We start from the raw sequence: 24,889 nt of genomic DNA, 5'->3' as shown, positions 1-24,889 counted from the left end.
GGGACCCTAAACCTAAACTCCTAAAGCCAAGGCAGCATCCAAAGAAGAAAATCTATGCAGCTCAACAGCTCAATGTATGTTTGGCATCCATATGGCGATACAGTAAGGCTGGGCAGTAAACATTGACCAGAAACGGTGTGCTCAAAGGGTGACATTGCCAGAAGGTTGAGTTAATTCATTGTTTCAGCCTAAAAATGATTCCTTTTTTAAAAAAATACCTAGATCCTTGAATCTATCCAAAACTGCTTTTTAAACAAAACTGCCCATTTATGTGCGATGCCTGAATGATGGATCAGACATCAGCAGAGACCTGGGAGCAATTATACAGTGTATTTCTGAAAGGAATGTTAGAGGGTTTCCTTTTTTGTCAACACTTTTTAATTAAAAGGCCCCTTTACAACAGTGCCTCGCTTATCCAGCCGCACTGTACATTTTTAAGTTATGACTGGACACATGAGAAGCATTAAACCAAGCACCCATCAACGGCAATTCAGACTTGGCAAATGAGACTTAGGTAGTTTCTAATGTAAAAAGCCTTATTCGAATCATAGGGGGAAATGCAACAGAGAATTTAGCCTTTTTATAGCAAAAGAGTTCCTTGCTCTCCCCAGAACATGGAGGGAACATCTACAGTAGGGTTATCCTGGAGAATCCAGCTAATCTTTAATTAAAGGTGATGCCATGTGACGAAACCTCCAAGAATACATCCAATCAAAACTGGCGACCCTAATCTGCACAGAGCAGGTGGTGTAATTTCCCACGGTACCTCACTAGCATGCTAAAAATGAAATGTAGCCATGGCAGCATCAGAGGAAGGAGGGGCTAGCCGCCTAAGTACAAACCTAGTATCTCGGACAAGGTGGTACCTGGGGAAGCTAGCTGCTCCCACCCCTTATGCTGTCGTGGCTACATTTATTTTTCGCATACCAGCTCAATCAGAGGAAGCCCTGCGATGTCTCCTTGAGCTGGAGTGGACACTTTCCAGATCCAGTGTAGGTCCCCCAAAGAAAGGAGTGCAAGTTCTAAGAGAAACGATGTACAGATTACACACACAACCACTCCCAGCACGTCAGCAATTTTATACGAATGGTAGCTTCATCAGAGGTTCTCAAAATGCTTTAATTAAGCCCCACTGAGATGTAGACAACTATTCCCCGATTTCGCACGGTGGGCAGGGTGGAGCGCCTAAGTGACTTGCCGATGGCTTTTCAACAAAGTGATGGCCGAGAACCCAGATGTCCTGACTCCAGGTCTTCCTCTACCCACCAGATCATGCTCCCGCACCGGGATCCTCGATGTGCGAGGCAGGCCTCCTCCGTGGTGAGGACTTCAGTGCCATTGACTTCAGGATTTGGCCTCTAAAGAGGAGAGAATAAAGATGTATGGCTTGAAGGTTCTTTCTTGTGCCAAATGAAAGAGGCAAGGGGTTTCTCGCTGAGCGTGTGAATTCACTTTTCACGGACAATGTTCTTGCTCCGAGACAGATTATTGTGAGCCCGTCGTTCATAGTAACAAGTCCCCACAGAAAAACCAGTCCTGTGTGTTTCCATCAGAACTAGGGCCAGGCACAATGTGTGGATTTGGATCTAAAGCTGAGCAGCCCCAGAGCTTCGATCCAGTCTGTTGGCCCCAGCTCAAAAGCCCCTGCATGAGAAACGCTTTTTTGTGCGGGAGGAAGGGTGTGTGTCCACGGCGGCAGCAGGAGACGTGTTAGAGACGCTTGCAGAAGGCCGGGAGCTGATTTTTCTTGGTAACCTAGATAAATATTTTTTCTAAACTTTATTCAGGGCACCGGATTTTCTGGCTGCGCAAACATAAGAATCTCTTTGACTTCCTTCATATCGCTCCTGGAGCTCAGAGGAGCTCCTTCAATAGTTAACTCAGCAACCAGAAGTTTGATTTAATTCCCATCATCTTTACGAGTGAGCAGATCTATGAAAAGCAGGGGGCCTAGTCAGCAAAGATCAGAATGGGACATGGCAGCAGGGGCTCTATCTTTAATAGAAACAAGCCAAAGTTTTAGTTCCACTACCTGTTACCACAAATTTTGTGAATCAAGGCTCCAATCCTGCAAAAATGTAGGCACATGCTTAACTTTAAGCTTGGGAGCTGTCCCATTGACTTCAATGGAATCACTCAATCACCTGGGCCTGATCCAAAGCCCATGGAAGGCAATGGAGAGACTCCAAATGTGTTAAAAGAAAAGGAGGACTTGTAGCACCTTAGAGACTAACAAATTTATTTGAGCATAAGCTTTCGTAAGCTACAGCTCACTCTATCAAGTGTTCTTACAACTACAATACCCACCTGCTGAAGTGAAGAAACAGACTAACAGAGCCAGAAGAGTATCCAGAAGTCACCTACTACAGGACAGGCTCAACAAAGAAAATACCAGAATGCCACTAGCCATCACCTTCAGCCCCCAGCTAAAACCTCTCCAACGCATCATCAAGGATCTACAACTTATCCTGAAGGATGACCCATCACTCTCACAGATCTTGGGAAACAGGCCAGTCCTTGCTTACAGACAGCCCCCCAACCTGAAGCAAATACTCACCAGCAACCACACACCACACAACAGAATCACTAACCCAGGAACCTATCCTTGCAACAAAGCCCGTTGCCAACTCTGTCCACATATCTATTCAGGGGACACCATCATAGGGCCTAATCACATCAGCCACACTATCAGAGGCTCGTTCACCTGCACATCTACCAATGTGATATATGCCATCATGTGCCAGCAATGCCCCTCTGCCATGTACATTGGCCAAACTGGACAGTCTCTACATAAAAGAATAAATGGACACAAATCTGACGTCAAGAATTATAACATTCAAAAACCCAGTCGGAGAACACTTCAATCTCTTTGGTCACTCGATTACAGACCTAAAAGTTGCAATTCTTCAACAAAAAAACTTCAGAAACAGACTCCAGGGAGAGACTGCTGAATTGGAATTAATTTGCAAACTGGATACAATTAACTTAGGCTTGAATAAAGACTGGAAGTGGATGGGTCATTATAGAAAGTAAAACTATTCCCCCATGTTTATAGCCCCCCCCCCACTGTTCCTCAGATGTTCTTGTCAACTGCTGGAAATGGCCCACCTTGATTGTCACCACAAAAGGTTCCCCCCACCCCGCCGCTCTCCTGCTGCTAATAGCTCATCTTACCCGATCACTCTCGTTACAGTGTGTTTGGTAACACCCATTGTTTCATGTTCTGTGTATTTTCCACTGAACACATCTGATGAAGTGAGCTGTAGCTCATGAAAGCTTATGTTCAAATAAATTTTAGTTAGTTTCTAAGGTGCCACAAGTCCTCCTTTTCTTTTTGCAGATACAGACTAACACGGCTGCTACTCTGAAACCTGTCAAATGAGTTAAGCGTTTGCAAGGTCAGAGACAAAACCAGCAACTCCAAAGACATGGTAGGAACTCCTGGGAACTTGTGTGGACAGGCCTGTGTCGTATACATAGGCCTTGTCTACACTAAAGGGAAAAGTCGATCTAAGCTACACAATTTGAGTTAAGTGAATAGCGTAACTCAAATCGACGTAGCTTAGAACTACTTACCACGGGGTCCACACTACGCAACGTCGATGGGAGACGCTCTACCGTCGACTCCCCTTACTCTTCTCGATCCGGTGGCGTACAGGAGTCAGCGGGAGAGCGATCTGCGGTTGATTTAGCAGGTCTTCACTGCCTATGTCACAATCGCCGCACGTCGATCCCCCAGTAAGTGTAGACAAGCCCATAGTGTGGGTGCGACCATAACCCAAATAATCATCTCGTAGTAGCCTGTTTCGTTCAGTCACACCTCCATGACCAGTATCTTCTCTAAGTTATATTTGTATTATAAGAACTTACAATCTTAACTATATAGGCTTTCATTTCAACTGCCACCTCTTAGATAGTGACAGGTTCCATCCACTAGTTTCTAGCTTTACAAACTATCTGTACACGTTATCCAAAGAATCATGTTGTCCAAAACTGAAATGCAGCCAATTTGGGGAATACAGCACCTATCTAACAGTGCACAGCGACCCTACACAAAAGTACTTTAGGACAGGAAGTAAAGGAGGATGCCACATCTACTTGAAACTGGGGATGGGGGGTGGGGAAGAGAATCTGGTATGGTACAATGCAATCATCCACACTGGAATTTGGCTAGGTCTTTGGGCTAATACTACCACAGTCCCCTTTGCAAAGGATTGTACTAAAGGATCTTTAATGACAGGTGGCGTGTGTAACAGATGAGGCAAATTTCCTGCAATATCTTTGACAGAACTTATTGTATTAAGTGTATGTGTTATTGTGGGCTGGGAATGTTCGTAATCTCTCTAGGGGGGAGATGCGGCAGATATAAAATCTAGGAGTTCAAAAGATTATATTGAAAACGTGCCAGTCAAATATGGACTCTAGGGATAATAAGTGGATTTCCCGGGGAATTCGTAGGAAGGAATTAATGCAAATTCCCCAACTCTGGATGTGCAAAAACCCAGCCTTTTGAAGCTATGCCCTTAGGAGAGGCTCACTATCTGCTGATTACCTGTTTCAGAAAGCCAAGATTAAAGGCCCGAGCTGTATAAGGAAACAGCCAATCTTCCCGGTCTTTGTTCTGGTTTTGGATCTAAGATAGATGAACTTATAGCCCCGGGGAAAAGCTAGTTGTGGGTTTTTGAAGGATTAAAACCTACCAGAGCCCTAGGCTGGAGTTTAGGGTGGACATTGAGCAGGTTTGTAGGAACTTTTATTGTTTGAATACATATTCTCTGCATTGAAACCTTAAGAATAAATGTGCTTGCTTAGAAGAAGCTGGATCGCAACTTGCAATTGCTAGCAACATACTGGGCATCGCCTTCAGAGAGAAAGCAAAACAGACCGTGGCCTTTTAGGCAGTTTCGCTTGCTGGGGATATCACAGTGTAAGGCAGGGAGCTGGGCAGCCTTAAAACCCCTGGTCAGAAGGGAATGAGACAGGACTCTCTGCCCAAGAGAGGTGACAGCTGGGATCCAGAAACCTAAAATGAGGGCCTTTGGTGGATCCCGGAGGGGGAATACCGGTGCAGTTGCCCTGACACTGTGGCTGCAAGGACCTAATTTTATGTGTCATGCAAAAGATGGCACCTTCAACACCATACAGCACCTTGCACACTGGTCTCTGATCCATGACTGGGGCCTTTCTGAGCGACTCTAGTTATTAAATCCTCTCCTCTGCAGTAGCTCCGGCATGGAACCGGGTGGATCCCGCCACCTTGCACTCACTGAGGGTGAGCCAGGGTCTGCTGAACGTTGCGGGTTCCAACCTGAAGCTTAAAGCAGCTTGGGTTTCGACTCCAGCACAACACGCATGCAGAGCTGGGATTCCATGCCTGGAGTTGAATAGCATGCCGCATGCGGTACTGATTTTGCAGGATTGATTGACATAAGTGCTGTGCCTACATGGGGCACGCCATTTGCTGAGAGGTGGCAACAGAGTTCACGGCTTCCAAAAGCTTTGCCCACCCAGTTTAACTGGCACAAGCATCTCTGCTTTACTCGGATCGCTGCAGTGTGTGTCGTCCTCCCCATTTCACGGATGGAGAAATAGAGGCCCAGAGAGGTGAAGGGACATGCCCAAGGCAGGAAGTCGCTAGCAAAGCTGGGAACAGAGGCCACATCTCCTGACTCGCAGTCCTGCAGTTCATTCACCAGACCATCCTTCCTCCTCCATAAGTGGAGCAAGTGGGGGGTGAGCGTGGGACAAAACTGAAGGGGACTCGGAGGCCTCTTTTGACTATCTGATGCGCTGATAGAGAGAGAAGAGCAAGCTGCCTAGACCCAGGTCAGTTCTGCCCTCAGACACATCCCATGGGGTGCTGTGGCTCTGCCTGCGTGTTCTTGAGGGCCTTTTTTTGAAAGGGCATTTCTGGCTCCGTGCTATTGACAGAACAGCTCTTCTCTCCTGCTGTAAACAGAGACAGAATCCTCTCGAACCAGGCACACGGGGCTCAGTTTGAGAGAGGCAGGACTATTGTCCCCACCTGCAATAATCTCAGATGAAAGGAAGAGGGCTTGGCACTTAAAACAGCACAAACAAGCAAAACAAAAACACCTTACGCACTAGTCAGGAATCGCTAGTTGCTCCCAGACATGACAAGGAAATAGTTGGGGGGCAGAATCAGAACCGAGGTGGTTTTAACTGAAGAGATGAGAATGGATCGTAAGAATCCCTGAGCAATTTACATGCAGCAGCTCAAACTAGGAACATTAAACTCATTACTAGAGCCCGGGCTCCCGTCCAAACCTGGACATCTACACTGCAGTTATATAGTCCCGCAGCTCGAGCCCCAGCCAGCCGACACTGGCCAGCTGTGGGTGTTTTACTGCAGCATAGACATATCCTAAAGCCATGCCCCAGGGTCAGCCCAGGTCTTCAGGAAGGGCAGACTATTCCAGAGTTTCATCCCCCTGTTAGATGAGATCCTTGGCTGGGGAGGCAGATTTCAGCGCATTTTGTAGCAGGTCGGGGATTTGATTGTGGTTGCTGTTTGCTAAGCAGGTCTAGTCAGACCAGCAGGAGGTCTCAGCCAGAAGTAACATCCCTGGCATGGCTAGACAGAGAGAGTTCTAGATCTGTACGAGACCCGAACCTGCTGACAGGGGGGCGGGGGGCAGAGTCAGGGCAGCAGCTTCAGTAGATGTTCCTGAGCACGCTCAGTACAAGCCAAGCAGCAACTTTGGGGGGCACATGACCCCACGTGGCTCTCCCCGCATGTGGTTCGCCTCTGGACTAGATACACAATTGATATAAAGCTCTAGCAATCATGCAGGACTTCCACACAGCAAAGTGCCAACTCACTGTGCGTGCCACACAAAGGCTGTAGCACTTTACAGTGGCATGGCAAAATTCATAAGAATGGCCTTGTGGGTCAGACCAAAGGTGCATCTAGCCCAGTCTCCTGTCTTCTGACAGTGGCCAGTGCCAGGTGCCCCAGAGGGAATTAACAAAACAGGTTATCATCCAGTGATCAATCCCCTGTTGCCCATTCCCAGCTTCTGGCAAACAGAGGCTAGGGACACCATCACTGTCCATCGACAGGTGCCTTTACCTAGATAGGTTACTTTTGTGGCTTCCCATCACCATAATCTCATGGCTTTGCTCTCACAGTCCCTTCTGCGAAGCAGCAATGAGCTGTGTCTATGGGGAACTAGAGGATTGGTACATCCAGTTTTTCCCTTGCCTGTCTCCTCTGACTCCAGTCTGTGTGGTCTCTCTTCATCTCTCATGTATTGCCTCTCCCACAGTGGCAGCTCACATGACTAACAATAAGCAAGGTCAAAATTAACAAGCTGATCCAGGCCAAATCCAATGCAAACCGGACAGGGAGGCACTCACACACCCACTCTTCAGGAATTTTGACCCCAGACAGGCACAAGGTTCATGAGAACACAGCACAGTGGAGCTCATTCCCCAAGATCAAGGACTGTCAGCCTGGGCACATGCCAGGGTTTTGCACACTGTTCGCTGTCTCTGGGATTTGCTCAGCTGTACAAAGTGAAATGAAGCAGTTTCTGGCTTGAGGCTGTTTCTCCCAGTAACCCCTCATGTCCAGCTGCCCTCTCTCAGTGGACCATCTGCAGGTTGCTTTAGCACCCTAGCATGTTGGGCTTATGGCATCAGAGAGCCAGGTGCTAGTAAACAGCACTTTCGCTTCCCACAGATAGATGGGAGCAGTTTGGTACAAACCAAAACACTCTCTGTTGTTGGAGGAACCAGTACAAATTTTCAGGGCTTTGGAGCGGAGCCCGGAGCTAGAGTTCGGAGCAGCTCCAGAGCAGGGGAGCTGCAAGTTTTTGCCTGGAGCTGGAGCGGAGCCAGAGCACAACTCCAAAGCCTTGCAAATTTTTGTCTCCATATTTTCTTTTTTGGAAGTGTCACTTACGCTTTCTGATCAACTTAAGATACCTACAGCAATGCACTGATGGGTGGACAATTTTAAGAGGCAAAATAGCTCTACTTTAATCTCTAAGATGCAAAGCAGACACATGGATTCGGATGTCCTGTTCTTTAAGAATTTCAGATTTCTGCTTGTTAGTTCCCAGTGAGAGGCCCTGGTTCTGACCTCACCTAAGGACAGTGAAACTTGATTCCCACACGTCGAGTTCGAATGTGCTTCATTCGGTGTTTGCAGGATTGGAGCCTTAGAAATCAGGTCCTCCTGCAGATCACTACAGTCTGCAGTGGAGCTATTTCTCCCTCTTCTATCTACTCTAAGTCCCTGCATAGGGCCAGATGAATGCTAGTGCTGGTGAATGTTAGTGCTGTCTGCAGAACAGGTACAGTACAGGCAGTGGCAGGACAAGCCGCCTTCACATGTCCTACCAACATGCTCCATTAAGGACACTTCTAAGGATGAAAGGCAATTCAGCCTCCATGGCCCATTCAGTTCTTGGTGTCTTTGTTTAGACAACCATTAAAGGGGACCAATTAACACCAGTGGTGATGGTGTGTGAAAGATGCACCCTTGTCCACTGGAAACTAGCCTGAATCCCACCGGTTCAGTTTGCAGGTCTACAGAAAAGTTCCATGTTTTTTTATATGCTGAATTTTTTTTGCAACAGCCTCTGCAAGTCTCATGTCTCAAGTGACACTTTCAAAGGCTTTGTCTACACTGGAACTTTGTGAGTGTTACAAAAAAAAAAACCACCCCACCCCGCCCCCCGAATGACAAAAGTTTTACCAGTGAAAAGCACCAGTGTGAACAGCCCTTTGTCGGCAGGAGTGCTCTCCTGCCAAGAAAGCTGCTGCCGCTCCTTGAGGGTGGAAGCTGCTCTCCTGCCGACAAACAGCAGCTACACTGCGCAACTTTTAACGGCAAGGCTGAAGTGGCACAACCATGTCGCTAAAAGCTGCGTAGTGTAGACAAGCCTAAGACATGCTGCATGAAAGCAACAGCTCCAGGAGGCTTGTTCTCACCCAGTTATGCAGGGGAATGCACATGCGCTGTAACTTCTTCTAGCACTTACGGGCATTAAATACAGATCATTTACATGCACTGATGAACAGACAGACCCTTCAGTCTATAAAGCTGGGAAACCAGTCCACTTTTTCCTAAAGCATGAACTCCCAGAAGCCTTTGCGGTCTGAGCACTTTAAACCACAGCAGCAGATCCTACAGCCCCACGTCCCTGATTGTGCATTTCACTAGGCCTTTGTGCTTAGAGGTCCCACTTTTCTACAAAATTTAGGAGCCGATATGTGCTCATCAGCCATGCAATATTTGCTCAGGCACCTTCGACTCACCCTTGCTAGTCCACTGAGTTGCTCTATTTCTCTAAAAATCAGAAGCACCAGGCATTAGTCTGGGATTCAGCAGAGCAAGAATTTCTGTGCACATTGCTCCACTTTTCCTTCCCTGTGCAGAATTTGCATTGGATATTAAAAGAAAAAAAGCCACTTTCTCTGTGATAAAGAACTCTGGCAACTCCTTTTTCTTTCCAGACAACTGGATGAAACTAGTCACAAGATTTCTCTAACTACCGCACATATGAACCCATGAAACCCACTGAACTATTTATAAAAAGAAAAGGAGTACTTGTGGCACCTTAGAAACTAACAAATTTATTTGTGCATAAGCTTTCGTGAGCTACAGCTCACTTCATTGGATGTATCGGATGCTTATGCTCAAATGAATTTGTTAGTCTCTAAGGTGCCACAAGTACTCCTTTTTCTTTTTGCAAATACAGACTAACACGGTTGCTACTCTGAAACCTAAACTATTTATGGTTCACTTTGTATGAGCATGCACATGATACACTGTGCTTCCATCTGCCACCCTTTCTCTGAGATTCTGATAGCACTTTGCAAATGTTAATTCTTTAAGCCTCACATACCCTGGGAATTAAATAGCATTATACACATTTTATAGAGGCAGGTTATATGACCAGCCCACACAGCTAGTCAATAGTCTTGTTTACTACTTCTGGGCACCAGCCACTTGACCACAATTCTTCCGAATGCTCCATCTACAGTAGAACCTCAGAGTTACAAACACCAGAGTTACGAACTGACCGGTCAACCACACACCTCATTTGGAACCAGAAGTATGCAATCAGGCAGCAGCAGAGACCAAACTAAAAACAAACACAGTACAGGACCGTGTTAAACATAAACTACTAAAAATTAGAGGGAAAGTTTAAAAAAAGATTTGACAAGCTAAGGAATTTGTTTCTGTGCTTGTTTCAGAGTAGCAGCCGTGTTAGTCTGTATTCGCAAAAAAGAAAAGGAGGACTTGTGGCACCTTAGAGACTAACAAATTTATTTGAGCATAAGCTTTTGTGAGCTGTAGTCTCTAAGATTGTTAGTATCCAATGTTTCAGAGTAGCAGCCGTGTTAGTCTGTATTCGCAAAAAGAAAAGGAGTACTTGTGGCACCTTAGAGACTAACAAATTTATTAGAGCATAAGCTTTCGTGAGCTACAGCTCACATCCGATGAAGTGAGCTGTAGCTCACGAAAGCTTATGCTCTAATAAATTTGTTAGTCTCTAAGGTGCCACAAGTACTCCTTTTCTTTTTTAGTATCCAATGTATCCAACTATCCAATGAAAACTCTGCAGAGAGAAGGAAAAGTGGAGCAATGTGCATAGAAATTCTTGCTCTGCTGAATCCCAGACTAGTGCCTGGTGCTTCTGATTGTTAGAGAAATAGAGCAACTCAGTGGACTAGCAATGGTGAGTCGAAGGTGCCTGAGCAAATATTGCATGGCTGATGAGCACATATCAGCTCCTGAATTTTGTAGAAAAGTGGGACCTCTAAGCAAATAAATTTGTTAGTCTCTAAGGTGCCACAAGTACTCCTTTTCTTTTTTGTTTCTATGCTTGTTTCATTTAAATTAAGATGGCTAAAAGCAGTATTTTTCTTCTGCATAGTAAAGTTTCAAAGCTGTATTAGATCAATGTTCAGCTGTAAACTTCTGAAAGAACCACCACAATGCTTTGTTTAGAATTACGAACATTTCAGAGTTATGAAGAACCTCTATTCCTGAGGCGTTCATAACTTTGGGGTTCTACAGTACTGGATTAATGACATTTTCTGCTCAGAAAACCTACAGTCTTTTTTTTTTTTTTAAGTGACCTCCCAGAGCACTAAGTGTCTCAATTACCTTGAAAATCTAGAAATCACATGTTTCGAACCTGTCAGCAACCTCATCACGTTCCCAGCAATAATGGAATTAACATCCATCCTTTTTGTGCTGAACAGCTACAGCAACACCTATACATTAGGCTAACAATAACATGTTCCAAAACTTCGGTCTCACCCCACATTTAGTACTAATCTGCCAGCACAGAATCCCAGTGCTTGAACACACATCTTAGTCAACTTTAAGGAAACACCTTCTGATTTGCTTGCCCGCAGCACAATAAAGAAAACAGGCTCAATTACATCCACAGAGGTGAATGAGGAAAATTGTTAGTGAAAGATTTTGTTCTTGCAAGTAGGCTTTCCAGACTTCTCCCCAGGGATGAGGTAATTGCCCTGGATCGTTTCAAATGTTATGCCTTAATGGTTTTTAAATTAAAGAAACAAGTAGCTGCTAATGGGCTAGCTTGGCAGCAAAACAAAATGTCACATCAGTATCATATTTCCTTCCTGTTTATGGCTGTATATAACAAGCTCAGATTATAGCAATATAAACAGGTCTAAATTCTGCTCACACAGGTGTGAATCCAAAGTAACTCACATGAAATGATTGCAGACATATAACCGGTAGCAGAATGTAACTGACAATGTACGAAGCAGAAAGGTTAATTCTGTAACAGCCTTATAAAACCTCTGTAATCTTGCAACTAACCACTGTACTAAATGATGGAAAAATAAACTAGTGGAAACTTCTTGGGGGCTTCTACCCTGAAAAGATGCTTACACATCCTTCACTTTACACATGTGAGTAACCCAATTGGAATTGATGAGACTGCTCACATGTCTATGGTAAAGCACCTATGTAAGTCTTTGCAGAATCCGGTCCTGGGCCCTCATGTAATCTAACCGCATAATAATGCCACAAACAATGTCTACAGTATTCTGGATCCCTGAAGACTTTTGTTTTGCCTTATTCCTATAAGCAATCACTGCACAAACAGCAAGTTAATCTACAGCGATTGCAGTGGATACAATCAAACGGGGAAAGCAAGTGTAATCGCTTTGGGACTCTGGAGGCCAACCATGTTGCACACTTCTTGTTTAAGGTTTTAAACCTGCTATAGGATGAAGCCCAAGAATGCTCTGGAAAGGACCTGATGGAAAATACCAGAGGTGTATATGTTTGCCACACAGAAGAGGAGACTGCCCATAGGGTACATCTAGACTATTTTCTTACATGTCACAATCCACTTTTAGAACCAACAAAAGCCTTTCCAACAAATCTACGAAAGCCCACTGGCCTCCCTTCCATGCTGTCTGTATTCGGCATCAGCCAGCTTCTGCTCTCAGCACTGATACCTGGGAGTGGGAACCTCTTGTTAAAAGAAAAGGAGTACTTGTGGCACCTTAGAGACTAACAAAAGGTTAAATCGCCACAGGAAAGGAAGGTTGGGGCAACTTTCCCCACTTCTGTGACACTTCACGCCCCCGCCCCCCCGTCCTGGCCAGACACAACACAGACACATCCCCCAAAGAGCACTGCAGCAGTGAGAGGCATTGGGAAGCCTCCACACAAGCAGCCCCTGCAAGGGATTTCACCCCAGCCCAGCTCCTCAGACTGTAAACGCTGGGCTACACCTAGCAAAGTGCAGCTTAGTCCGGGGGCTGCCTCCTTCCCGAGCCAGGAGAGAGCAAAGGACTGGATTCCCCATTCCCACCACCTCCTTCTTCTCTCTCACAGAGAGGCGGTGGAGGAAGGAATCTCTTTTATTGACCCAACCTCTCCTGGGGCAAGAGACAAGCTTTGGGGCTCCCAGGGAGCTGAGGATCTCCAGGAAAAGCTCTGCCTGAGCTCCAAAGCGTCTCTCTCACCGACAGCAACGGGTCCCCCTCCAATAACAGAGATTCCTCCCCCTTGTCTCCTGGGGGGCTGGAACAGTTTGTATAGTGTGCGCGGGGGAGGGTGCTGAGAGCCATTGAACCAAACTGGAAACCTTGTCTATGATGGAAACCACTTCAAGCCAGGGGGTGCGGCAGCCCCCCTCCTTCCAGCACCTATGGGTGTCTCTCTATTACGGTGGGACCAGGGGGGCTACAACAGCAGCCCCACAGCCCGGGGCTAAAGGGGGAAAGTCTGGTCAGCGTCCAAAGGGCAAGCACCCCACGACTGGCCTTGGGGGACAGCAGGGGACCCCCACGTGCAATGGGCGTTGCAGGTCCCCGCACCCCCTGGCTCAGGCCCTTGTCCCGGGGCACAGAGCGGGGAGCCCAGCAGCAAGGCCAGGCTCGGAGCCGCGGGGCGGGTCGGAGGCTCGGCTCCAGGTCCCATAAGGGGGCGCACGGCCCCGATCCTGGCCAGCGCACGGGGTCCCCCCGGCTGGTAGCGGGACTCGGACGCACTTACCTGCCCGTGTCCGGGGCCCGCTCGCAGCCCTAGCGCCCCGCTCCGCCTGCGGACACCCGGCGCTCCCCGCCCGCCTCTGCGAGCCGCCCCGGCTGGAGCCCCACCCTCCGCTCCAGGTGATCCGCCCGGCAGCCAGCCTCCTCCCGCGCCGGCCCGGCCCGGCCCGGCCCGCGGGCTCCCCCTTGGCAAGTGTGGGGAGATTCCCCCCCCACGTGGGGGGCAGCAGCCTCGGTGGGGATCCCCTGAGCCAGCCTGCGGCACAGGGGGGAGAGAGAAATTCCTTTTATCCTCCCCCTCCCATGACTTTAAAGAGGTTTTTGGGGGGGGCAGATTCCCCCCAGCACCAGCAGGAAATCCCTCCTCATCCCCCCTTGGCAGGGCTGGGCAGTGATTTGTCTGTAAAGGGGGGGGCTAGGGAGGAATTGCTCCACCCCACCATTCTGTCCCCTCCTGCTCTGGGCATGTCTCCACTGCACCCTAAGCCCCTTGATTCTGACTCCGGCTTGGCCCCCCTTCGGTCCCCACACACAAATCAGTCAGACTTGGGTCAGCAAGCCCTCAGGAGCTGCTGGGAGGGTGGGTCAGAACTGGCATCCCCCTGGGACTCAAGTCCAAGCCCTGTCATTTTGCAGTGCGGACACAGCTTAAGCCCCAGACTCCAGTCAGAGGGTCTGGGTAGCACAACATGAACGTGTTCGCACCTGGGTCCAGCAACTTTAAACCTAGGTTTAGGATGCAGTGTGGACACTCAACTGCAGACTTGGAAACACAGAGTCCACAAGCCTGGGTCCCGCAGCCTTGACATACCCTTTGGGGTCAAAAGAAAAGGAGTACTTGGGGCACCTTAGAGACTAACAAATTTATTAGAGCATAAGCTTTCGTGAGCTACAGCTCACTTCATCGGCACGAAAGCTTATGCTCTAATAAATTTGTTAGTCTCTAAGGTGCCCCAAGTACTCCTTTTCTTTTTGCGAATACAGACTAACACGGCTGCTACTCTGAAACCTTTGGGGTCAGTAACTCCCCAGCTTAAGGGGTGGATGTGTCACCCCCCATTTTTATGCATGTCTGTCCTTAACATCAGAATAAGCTCTGTACCCTGTCTCTGCTCTCTGATCTGCACAGTTGTCCCTATATCAGAAGTCAGGCCCCCCAAAGCCATGAGATTTAAATAAAGTGGGGGCTTTTTTTCATTTGCTTTCTGGTTTTTGAGTAGAGATGGGTGAATCCTTGATTTTTGCAGTCAGGGGTCGAACCAAAAAATTCAGAACACAAAAAAAAATCAGTTTGGGTTGAAGGAAACATTACATTTGGTTTTCAGGTGTTTCACCCTTTGTGTGCGTTCAGTGAAAGCGAGCTACATTTCTAAACACAACATTGCCAAATGAAAAGTGGAAACATTTTGTTTCCAAAATGTCTATAACAAAACTTTTTTACTTTTTCTGAAAATTTTCCCTCTATTTTTTCCAGACAAAACTATTGACCAAATTGGACCCAAATTCACCAACAGTATTGGTTGACCCAAAACTGCATCTTTAGGCAAAAATAAACTATTTGCTTATTTTTCTTCACCCAGCTCTATTTTTGAGCCGAGATGTTCTATTCATATTCATAGAATATCAGAGTTGGAAGGGACCTCAGGAGATCATCTAGTCCAACCCCCTGCTCAAAGCAGGGCCAATCCCCAATTTTTGCCCCAGATCCCTAAATGGCCCCCTCAAGGATTGAACTCACAACCCTGGGTTTAGCAGGCCAATGCTCAAATCATTCATGCTGAAGTGGAGAAAGGATGCATGTGTGTGTGGTTAGAGGGAACTTCAGAATGCTGTCAGGAATGAGAACCCATCAGTGAGTACAAAATGGAGAGGAGATAAGGGTGCATTTAGAGCATCTACATATTGCATCATATCTATGTTTTCTTGGCAAAGAGTACTAGACATTTACCCTTTTTGTTCCTAATTGTAAGTTGAGATTCTCGTGTAATCACACTTCCAGGAGCTGGGACTTTAGGAAAAAACACCAAATATCATGAGACTTCTGATAAAATTGCGAGAGTGGGTGACCTCCCTCCTGCTCTACGCAGGTACCTGTGGCTAACATTGGAATTTGCTAACTATGTCCCCTGTTCTGCAGTCAGATCGGCTCGGATGGAGCCCTGCATTGTGTGTCACTGGGGCTCTGCACAAACACAGGGGGCCATTCACACAGATCCAATTGCACAATCAAAGCCTGTATTTCTACATGGTATTTACCTGGATCCACAGCTCTGGCACTTTATGTGCCCATCCCCCTCAAGAAAGTCATAAGCCAGAATGACAGATTGTTAAATGTATCAAATGTCACCTCCGGACACACACACACACTATTTAATGTAATATACAGCTTTGGAAAAGAACCCCCCACCCCACGGACCAGCCCAAAATAAAGGAATTCACAAATGACGCATCAATGCACCCAGCACTCATATGTGGAACTCTCAGACATGCAATTCCTCATCTATCCAACCTTTAGCCCTAGGTACAGAGGCAGCAACCCACAAGAAAGGGGAGAGAAGCAGAGTCTGACTGGGTTTACTTAAACAACTGATCGGGAAAAATACCTGTGGGTGAGTGGGCACCAGCTCCACAGTGGGTTAAACACGTGGGCCATTTCTTCTCTGGAGACCTGAGTGCATACACTGCTTTAAAATCACAGGTGAAAAAGATTTGGTTGATTATTGAATCTTATACTTTATGATTTGTTTACAGCAGAATCCCCAATGTGCTCAGTGTTTTCCAGACATACTGGAAGGTGTGATCCCTGTTCCAAGTAACTCACAGACTAAGCACAGAAAGCCAGAGGTCATAGAAGAAATCTCAGGATGGGACAGGGAATAGTGTAGTCTAGATGTTAGCATGTTGGCCTGGGGCTCCGGACTCCTTGCTTCTCTTCCTGGCTCTATCATTGATCTTTGACAAGTCACTTAATCTCATGGTTAAAGTTTCAATTTAACCATCCGTAACCTGGGTGTAATTGTTCCTACCTCAGAGCGGGGAGACTGGAAGGGTTAAATAATGTTTGTAAAGCACCTACAAGAGAGAATGCACACTACATTGTGTATTTGGTTTGGAGAAAGTAGATCACACGCTTCTCTTCCCCCTTTCTCCTACCACAAGAACAAGGGGACATTTGGTGAAATTAAAAGTGGCAAATTTACCAATTACACATCCAAGCAAAATAGGCAAGTAGGTATTTGGTTATCATTTACTCAATACTGAGACAAAATACTTTCACCTGCAAAAAGCCCTCTGCGCACCTTTCCAATTTTTTTAATATTAACCTTTGATAGACATGCTGAATCGGTTAACCTATGTGTAATCAGAGATTTCACTCAGTTAAAAAAAAAAAGCAATAGAAATGACGTGCCATGGGTGTTGTAATGACGCACCCTGTAATGTGGTTTTCCCTGTTCAATAGAGTGATCTGATGACTACACTCCTGGACAATGTCTCTTTAAACAAAGCTCACTGTTGTAATGGTTGTTTTGTTACATGGGAAGAATTTGTAAAACCTGTTAAGTTTCAAATTAGCAGCCGTGTTAGTCTGTATCCACAAAAAGAAAAAGCATACTTGTGGCACCTTAGAGACTAACAAATTTATTTGAGCATAAGCTTTCGTGAGCCACAGGTCACTTCATCGGATGCATCCTATGAAGTGACCTGTAGCTCACGAAAGCTTATGCTCAAATAAATTTGTTAGTCTCTAAGGTGCCACAAGTACGCCTTTTCTTTAAGCCTGTTAAAGCTTCCTACATAAATAATCAGTAAATAAAATAGGCAAATTTAAAGCAAACAAAAAGAAATAGTTTTTCAAATACATAATTAATCCATGGAACTCATGGCGACAAGATATTGAGGTCATGACCTTAGCAAGATCAGAAGAGGACTGGGCATCAAAAGAAAATCAGTCACATTAGGATGGATTACAAACAAACAAACGTTTTGGGATGGACCAAACCTTCCTGCTTCAATGCATGAGCCAATCTCTAGCTACTGTGGGTTAGGAAAAGGCTTTCCTGATGAGTAGGTTATTCCATGGCTTTCTACTGCAGACTCTAGCGTGCCTTCCTCTGAAGCATCTGGGGCTGGTCACATCAGAGACCAGATGCTGGGCTAGATAGATCACTAGTCAAACGCAGTGAAGCAGTTCCTACCTCCAGCTCTGCCAACCGTTCTGCCACTATCACATACACAATACCATTGGGATTCTCTGCTTGAAAAAAATCCCAGGAGAGGGCTAGCTGTCCCCTTGCAGACCAGAATAGGTGGAACTTTTTGTGGGAAGCTTTATACACCCCCTGCCTACCCTGTGCTGGGCACCTCACTTTCAGAAGCAATGTACACATTCCATTATTGAAAAAAAGGATTCATGGGGATGCAGTCTGGTGATGAAAATGATATTTGTAAGCATGGAACATCATTCTGAGTAAAGGGGAAAAGAACTAAAAAATAAATGTGAATGGTTTCACAAATAGCATATAACTTTTCCTTGCAACATATAATTAGCTGGTGGAACTCACTGTTACAAGATATTGAGGTCAAGCCCTTAGTAGGAATAGAAGGGGAGTGGGCTTCCAAAGAATATCCAGTCTTAGGCTGGGCATTTCAGGCACCTGTGTGAGTTAGGTGCCCAAATACACTGACTCTCAGGAAGGAGTTTGAAAATCCCTGCCATATTCCATAAGGCACAAAATCCGATCTAACCAATACAGCTGACACAGACTGGCTTGGCTTGTGTTAAAAAGCAGCTGATGTCTCCTGGAAAACTGAACCAAATCCTTTTTATAAACCCTCCTGTTTGTCCTATTTCTTGTATTCCCTCATTCCTTAGTATATCCATGAAAAAAGTAATCATCAATTCCTTTGTAATCCTCAATTCCTTTTTAACCTCACTTGAAGTCATAAGCTTCAGGCATCAGACTGGTTTCCACACTAAATGTTCCACACTCATTATGTGGGTTCAGTGCCTAGAACAATGGGGGGCCCAATCCCTGATTGGGGACTCAGGGTGCAGTATATCTTAGTGGATAGAGCACCTGACTGAGACTGAAAGAGAGTAGGGTTCAACTCCTGGCTCTGTCACTGGCCTGCTGGGTGACCTTGGACAAGTCACTTCACCTCTTTGTACCTTGGTTTTCCCATTTTTACTGACCTCCTTGTAAGGCGCTCTGAGATCTATGGCTGAAAAGCACAGTACAAATTCACTCAGAATTTGCTTGAGGCTGGTCCATCAGCCAGCTCTGTAGAGCTGGAGAGCATAGTTTGTAGCCATTCTGGGATAAATCCTGATCCCAATGAAGCTCTGTTGACTTCAGTGGGACTAAGATTTGCCCCTCCCTGAATCGCTAAATACACCCTGCAGCATACACAATGGTGTAAAGGTGCATGAGCAGGATGGGATCAGATCACCCATGGGATAGGACAGTCACTTCCTCATTTCCGTCTGTATTTTTAGAACTATATTGTTCAGAAGGTAAATCTGCTACCACTTGGTTGAGCATTGTGATGGATTTTACCTGTATTGCCACCTACGTTGCTATCCACATGACCAAAAAAAAGGGGGGGGGTTGGGGTGCGGGATTTCTATCCAGCTTGGAAGAGGTGGGAGCCAGCTCAGAAAGTTCACACCTGTAGCAGGATCCAGAGTGTTTGGATTCAAATCCATCTCTGCTCCTGCTACCCCTGTGCAAGCCTTTCTCTGCATACAAGGCTTCTCTGCTGGGGTGGTGCAAGCAAATGTGGGGCCACCAGCAAAGACTGAGGGAAGATCAGCCTCAACCTCCTATCTCATGCCAGCTGGGTGGAGAATAGGGGGCGACAGATCACTTCCAGAACTGGGCTATGCCTTTATGCAAACAGTTAGGCGAATAATAGCTGGAGGAAATCTGTGCTATATCCCAAGCAGGACTGGGAGAAAGCAGGAGATCATCGCAAAGCCCTAGAGGGCCCAAGTTATTATCCCCACAGAGCTCACAGTTAGCATGAAACAGTTTACGCTGAAGTGTGGCTCTCATCACTAGCTGTCCCTGGCGTGGTTGGCCCCCTTAATCCAGGGCCTTCTGCAGCTGCAGGTTGGGCAGGAGTGCCTTCTGCCATCACCCTTAAACATTTGAAGCATTAGTAAGAGTCATTCCCACGGATGTGAGGATACAGGGGGCTGAAACGTGGAGATTGGCCTAAAACCAACTACTGCAGTTCACTGCTCACCAAGGGGCCCTGCTATAATGGCAGATAACAATCCCATGGTATGCGGGCATTGGGAAATCCAGTGTTCTGATGAGTGCATTAGCATTCCTTATCTCCCTGGTAGAGCTGCTAAGGCAAATAAAATGCTCAGTAATGAATCACTCTGTTGGACAGAGGCAGGGATCAGAAGGCAAGCGGCATTATTGTGACTGGCTCAAATTCCACTGCCTCCCGGCCACCCACAGATGCACATTAAAAGTTCTACACAGCAAAGAACTTGGGGGAACCTAATACCAGGAAGCTTTATCACTGCCCAGCCGAAGAGCCCAACGCAGGGAGGAGCCAGTTAGCATTTGCCAGCCTTGCCCACCTTTAGATCAGGCCCTGGAGACAAGGACCAGATCTCCTCAGCCCCAGAGGCAGGGTTAAGTTCCGACAGTCACATACTGTAACTTACATACTGAGGTAGAAGAATGGGGAAAATGTTAGCAGGAGGGTGTGAAATAAAATGGATTTGCATATCGCTGGGCATGTCTAGGCAGGAACATGGGGGAGAGATTTCTTACTATCCATTTTCTTACTTTAGATTCACACCTGCTTTACCTGTGTGTAACGTACACCACTATCCACATTGCCTTTGGATTTGGTCCATGGTCTCTGAAAACCAACAATGAGGCCCTTTATGGGCTGATATTTAAAAGAGAAACTACTTTACACCTTAAAAAGAAGATACTTGATGATTCCCACGACCAGGCTTGTGAGAACAGCCAGGAGCACCATATTAGCTGTAGCTTTGCATATGTCAGGCAAGAAGACTTATTGCAATTGCTCTTTATTTGTATTGCGATAGCGCTTAAAGACCCCTACCTGAGATCAGGGTCCATGACACTATATGCTGTACCGACACAAGAGACAGGCTTTACCTGGAGTAGTCTTCGAGCTACATAGACAAGACAGATGTGGGTGGGGAAACAGAGGCACACAACACTAAAGTGACTTGCCCAAGGACACAGAGCATGTCAGAGCTAGAAATAGAACCCAGGTGTCCTGACTCACAGTCCAGTGCCTTTTAGTATTTTAATGTCAACTCTCCTCAAAAACAGTAACTAAGTAGCTCAATTTTCTTATCCCTATGTGACATATAAAGAAATTGAGGCCGAGAGCAGCATTGCCAACCCAATGAGCATTCAAACATAATGAATCAAGCCCCCACCACAAAAAAATCAAGAGATTGCTTAAAAATCATGAGATTTTTTTTAATATTGGGTGCTTTTTATTTGGCTCCTGCAGCTCTTTTGAGCCTTTCGGGGCCACATTTTCAATTTTCTTTCTGCATGTTCTAGGAGGACTAGAAACTTTTTTTTTTAAATGAAAGCCTAGATTTGCCCATGATCATCTGACTCCAGGAGCTGGAGCTTGGGGTGTTAAGTAAAATATCAAAAATCACCCACAAGAGTTGGTATCACTGAGAGAGTGACTCAAGGCCGCTCAGTGAATCAGCAGATGAGTCATGACTAAAAGCAAGAAGCCCTGTGCTAATTCTGCCAGCCCAGCCTGCCCTCTGGATAAGGAGCCATTGGTTATGCACTTTCAGATTCTCCATCTGTGTAGAATAAACCCACCCTTCTGTCACTCAGAGACATGGTGCATCAGCCCTTAGTCACAAATCCATTGTGCACACCCCACCTGCAATTAACAAAACAGGATCTCCTTACCATGCCAGGCTAGTGGTCCCCGATTTCCCTCCTTTAGACCTACCCAGGTGATGAGCATCAATGTCTAAAGGCAGCGCTGATCATTTGAAATATAACAGGAGATACTTTGGGAACAGGGAATGTAATTCATTCCACTCAATACACCTTTCCACTCCTTGAAATTGTTCAGAGCGAGACTGAAACTGTCTCTCACCATAAGCTAGCTCAGCGCATTGGATCCACGCATGCTAATGGAACAGACCAGTGAGGGACCGATACGGCAGATGGGCTATGGTACCAGAGTTATCTTACCACCAGTACAGTCTATTCATCTGGTTACTTGTGTATTTGGTTACCAGTCTAATGGCTAGAACAGAACTCTGCTCGTTAGGACTCCTGAGTTCTCATTGATTGGCCATTCCAGCTGCGTGGGGATGAGAAGAAAAGAAATAGCCTGTATGTGTAGAGCAAGATAAGATGAGACACCAGTTCTGAAGTGGGCATAAGAATATTTACCCAGTGCACAAGGGTGTTGTGAAGTGTTAATATGCGTAAAGTGCTTTGAGATCCTTGAATGGAAATCATTATGTAAGTGTAAAGCACTGTTATGGTCGGGTTCCCATTGTCAGTTCCCCAGGCCCCAGCTTTGGTGCCAGTCACCTTGGCAAATGCATTCAAATAGCAGTGTTAGTTTTTAAAAAGCTGGCTGTAATCTCAGGTGACGGTTGGGTTGTATACGTGAGGTACGTGCTTGGCATGTGACTACTGCAGTAAACAGAAAGTCACCTCTTGTATAGGATTGTTTGTGTTTCCTGAGCCTGGCAAGGTGCTTACTGTAAGTATCCAGGTTGATTCAGATTTAGTGTTGGGTAGGAAGCTTATTTTAACACTTTATCAAATGTAACCAGGGGAACAAAACGTGAAAGTTTTTACTCTGGAGACAATGGATTCCAGAGGCAATTAAAGCTTCAAAACCTAGTTGCTGGTGGCTTTTTATTTTTTATTTTTTTTGCAGAAGTTTAAAGATCCACCATTTAATGGGGCAGCTTAGTGACCTACAAATCAGCATGGAGCAACTGAGATTTCCTTGAGCCGCAGGTTCAGAGCTCAGCAAGACTGACGCAGTCCTTCATCTTTCCAGGGTGATCAATTTAGTTTAGTGGGTGTGTTTATAAGACTCTTAAAAAATAACATGATTCTGCCTGGACATGAAAGAACTTGAGGCACTGTGGTGAACACAGGGGTGGTCTCCTTACCCCTTCCATTCCCCTTCCATTCTCCACCCCGGAGCAGGCTGCATTTCAGTGATGTGATGTGTGTAGCTAGTGAAAGGTGCTACACGATGGTAAAATAGTATTACAACAGTCCTAACCATTCATTTAGTACAAAAAAGGAAACATCAGCCCATGCGACTATCAAACAGTCCAGATTTCTGGAGAAAGTCCCAGGTCCCCAGTCAATTGCTTTCCTATGATGTGCCCTTTGCCTATCAGTGAGTGAGTTGGGGCGGAATGCTAGAGAGGAGAGCAGGAGTAAAGGTTTCCATTGTAAATTGCTGCCTAGATCCTTAAACACACTTTTCTCCCCAGTGAAGCTAGAGCACCCGGTCTGGAGCTAATGGAGAGCCCAGCCAGTTCTAGCTGTTCTGTCGGCTTTGGGGTGGGGTCTTTGGAAATGCCCAGAGGATCTCTAGCGATTTTGGTTCTATCTGTTCTACTTGGCAGCATTTCTGCACTGCACAGGGCCTCCTGAGCACGTGGGGCTCAGTGCCCAACATTTCTCCATTACCTGAGCAATAAAAGCTATTGAAAGGTTTATAGTCTCCTGTGTGTGTAAAGCATGGCATGCCCTTACCAAGCAGCCAGCCCTTAGGGCTCAATTTGCTCAGGGGAGAGCATGCGCCTCTTAGTGGAGGGACTTTCCAGACTAGAGACTCTAGTGACTGGAGCTCAATGCCAGGAAACACCAGGGAGGTACAATCTCTGCTCTACCATTGACACATTGGCTGGCCTTGGGCAAGTCACCAATCTCTCTTTTTCCCCATCAAGGGAAAGTAACACTGTAAAGTAACATAACAGCACAGCCTTTGCAGGATAGGCTCTTACTGACCCCTTACCTCCACAATTCTGGCAGCTGGTTTCGTTCACTTCAGGTAGCAACTTCAGATGAAGTCCTGAATTTCAGAACAGGGCAAGGTTGGCATCAGCTGCCTCCTGAGTGGGCTATTCCCAGGACTTCCTGTCTGACACTCTAGCTTCTCCAGAAGAGAATTTCACAGCCTTTTACCTCTGCCTCATGGGAGCTAATGAGATCCACCTGGTCTGACTGCTGGAGCAGCCAGCAGAATATGCTGCACCTCCATTCAGATCTTGATATTTCTTCCCCTGGGAGAAACAGAACTAAGGTGTTGCAAGCATGAGAGTTTCTTCCCTGCAGGGTCCCAAAACCTGGATACCATGTCATAAATGCTTATCTGGGAACTTCAGTTTGCGAAGCCCAGTGTACGTGTTGAGCATTGTTATCCTGATTAGCGCTGCAGTGAACTAGCCACACTTTGGCACGGATGCCCCACTGAGCTCATTTGGCTGAAGATGATACAAGTCTAGGAGAGGACGGCGCTCACTCTTAGATCTCTATAGCGTCCCTCACAGTAGTGAAAAAACAGGACTCAGATGCAATGGATGTGAAGGGGATTCTTTGCTAAGATCCCTGCATAAACAGGTTTCAGAGTAGCAGCCGTGTTAGTCTGTATTCGCAAAAAGAAAAGGAGTACTTGTGGCACCTTAGAGACTAACAAATTTATTAGAGCATAAGCTTTCGTGAGCTACAGCTCACTTCATCGGATGCATCCGATGAAGTGAGCTGCATAAACAGGACCTTGTACTGATCTCTGGAGGCTTTCCCCCCCAAAGGTCTATTAGCTCCAGCACTTGTGGCAGGAGCTGAGGGGAGCGCTATGTTGACCGGCCACCCTTTTCTTAAACCTATTGGCACATTAATAATCTCATTCAGAGCAGGTTTAGAGGACCCAGTGGCTAAAACACCAGCTGTCTCCATTGCATGAGATATTTAACATTAGGATGGTCAAAGCACCAAAAAGCATAGTACATGAAACAATTCAGCACTGGCTGTCAGGAGTGGATTAGAGGTCCTTGAAATCTCTAACATCTATTTTGTCTGTTACTGACTTTTTCTGAGGTCAGGAGGTTAGAGAGCTTCTGAGAGACAGAACCGGTGCTTCCCAATCCTCTCCTATTTTTGACATAAAATTGCTCTATGCAAGCGAAAATCACCTGTAGCACCGGACCCTGTGATTATGGATCTGATGTAAAAATTTACTCACAAGAATGTCTTGATCTTGATGCTCCACAGGGTAAAGTTCTCTCTCATGGAAAGAAAAAAAACAACCAAACATGTAGAGTGTATTTAGCATAACCTTTGCC

General features: G+C 46.2%; 1 protein-coding gene and 1 long non-coding RNA gene across 7 annotated transcripts in view; both read right to left on the bottom strand.

The window, feature by feature from the left end:
- RCAN3 (RCAN family member 3) overlaps positions 1-24,889 on the bottom strand; it is an 82,458-nt gene that overhangs the window by 15,650 nt on the left and 41,919 nt on the right. The window lies entirely within an intron of this gene.
- On the bottom strand, positions 22,431-23,696 carry LOC122458268. The gene is made up of 2 exons (XR_006278236.1): positions 23,563-23,696; positions 22,431-22,960 (listed from the first exon to the last, which is right to left on the bottom strand). It is a non-coding gene; the product is annotated as an uncharacterized LOC122458268 (long non-coding RNA).

Source organism: Dermochelys coriacea, chromosome 19, assembly GCF_009764565.3.
Source record: "Dermochelys coriacea isolate rDerCor1 chromosome 19, rDerCor1.pri.v4, whole genome shotgun sequence".
NCBI lineage: Eukaryota > Metazoa > Chordata > Testudines > Dermochelyidae > Dermochelys > Dermochelys coriacea.
This window is presented reverse-complemented; position numbering and strand designations above follow the sequence as displayed.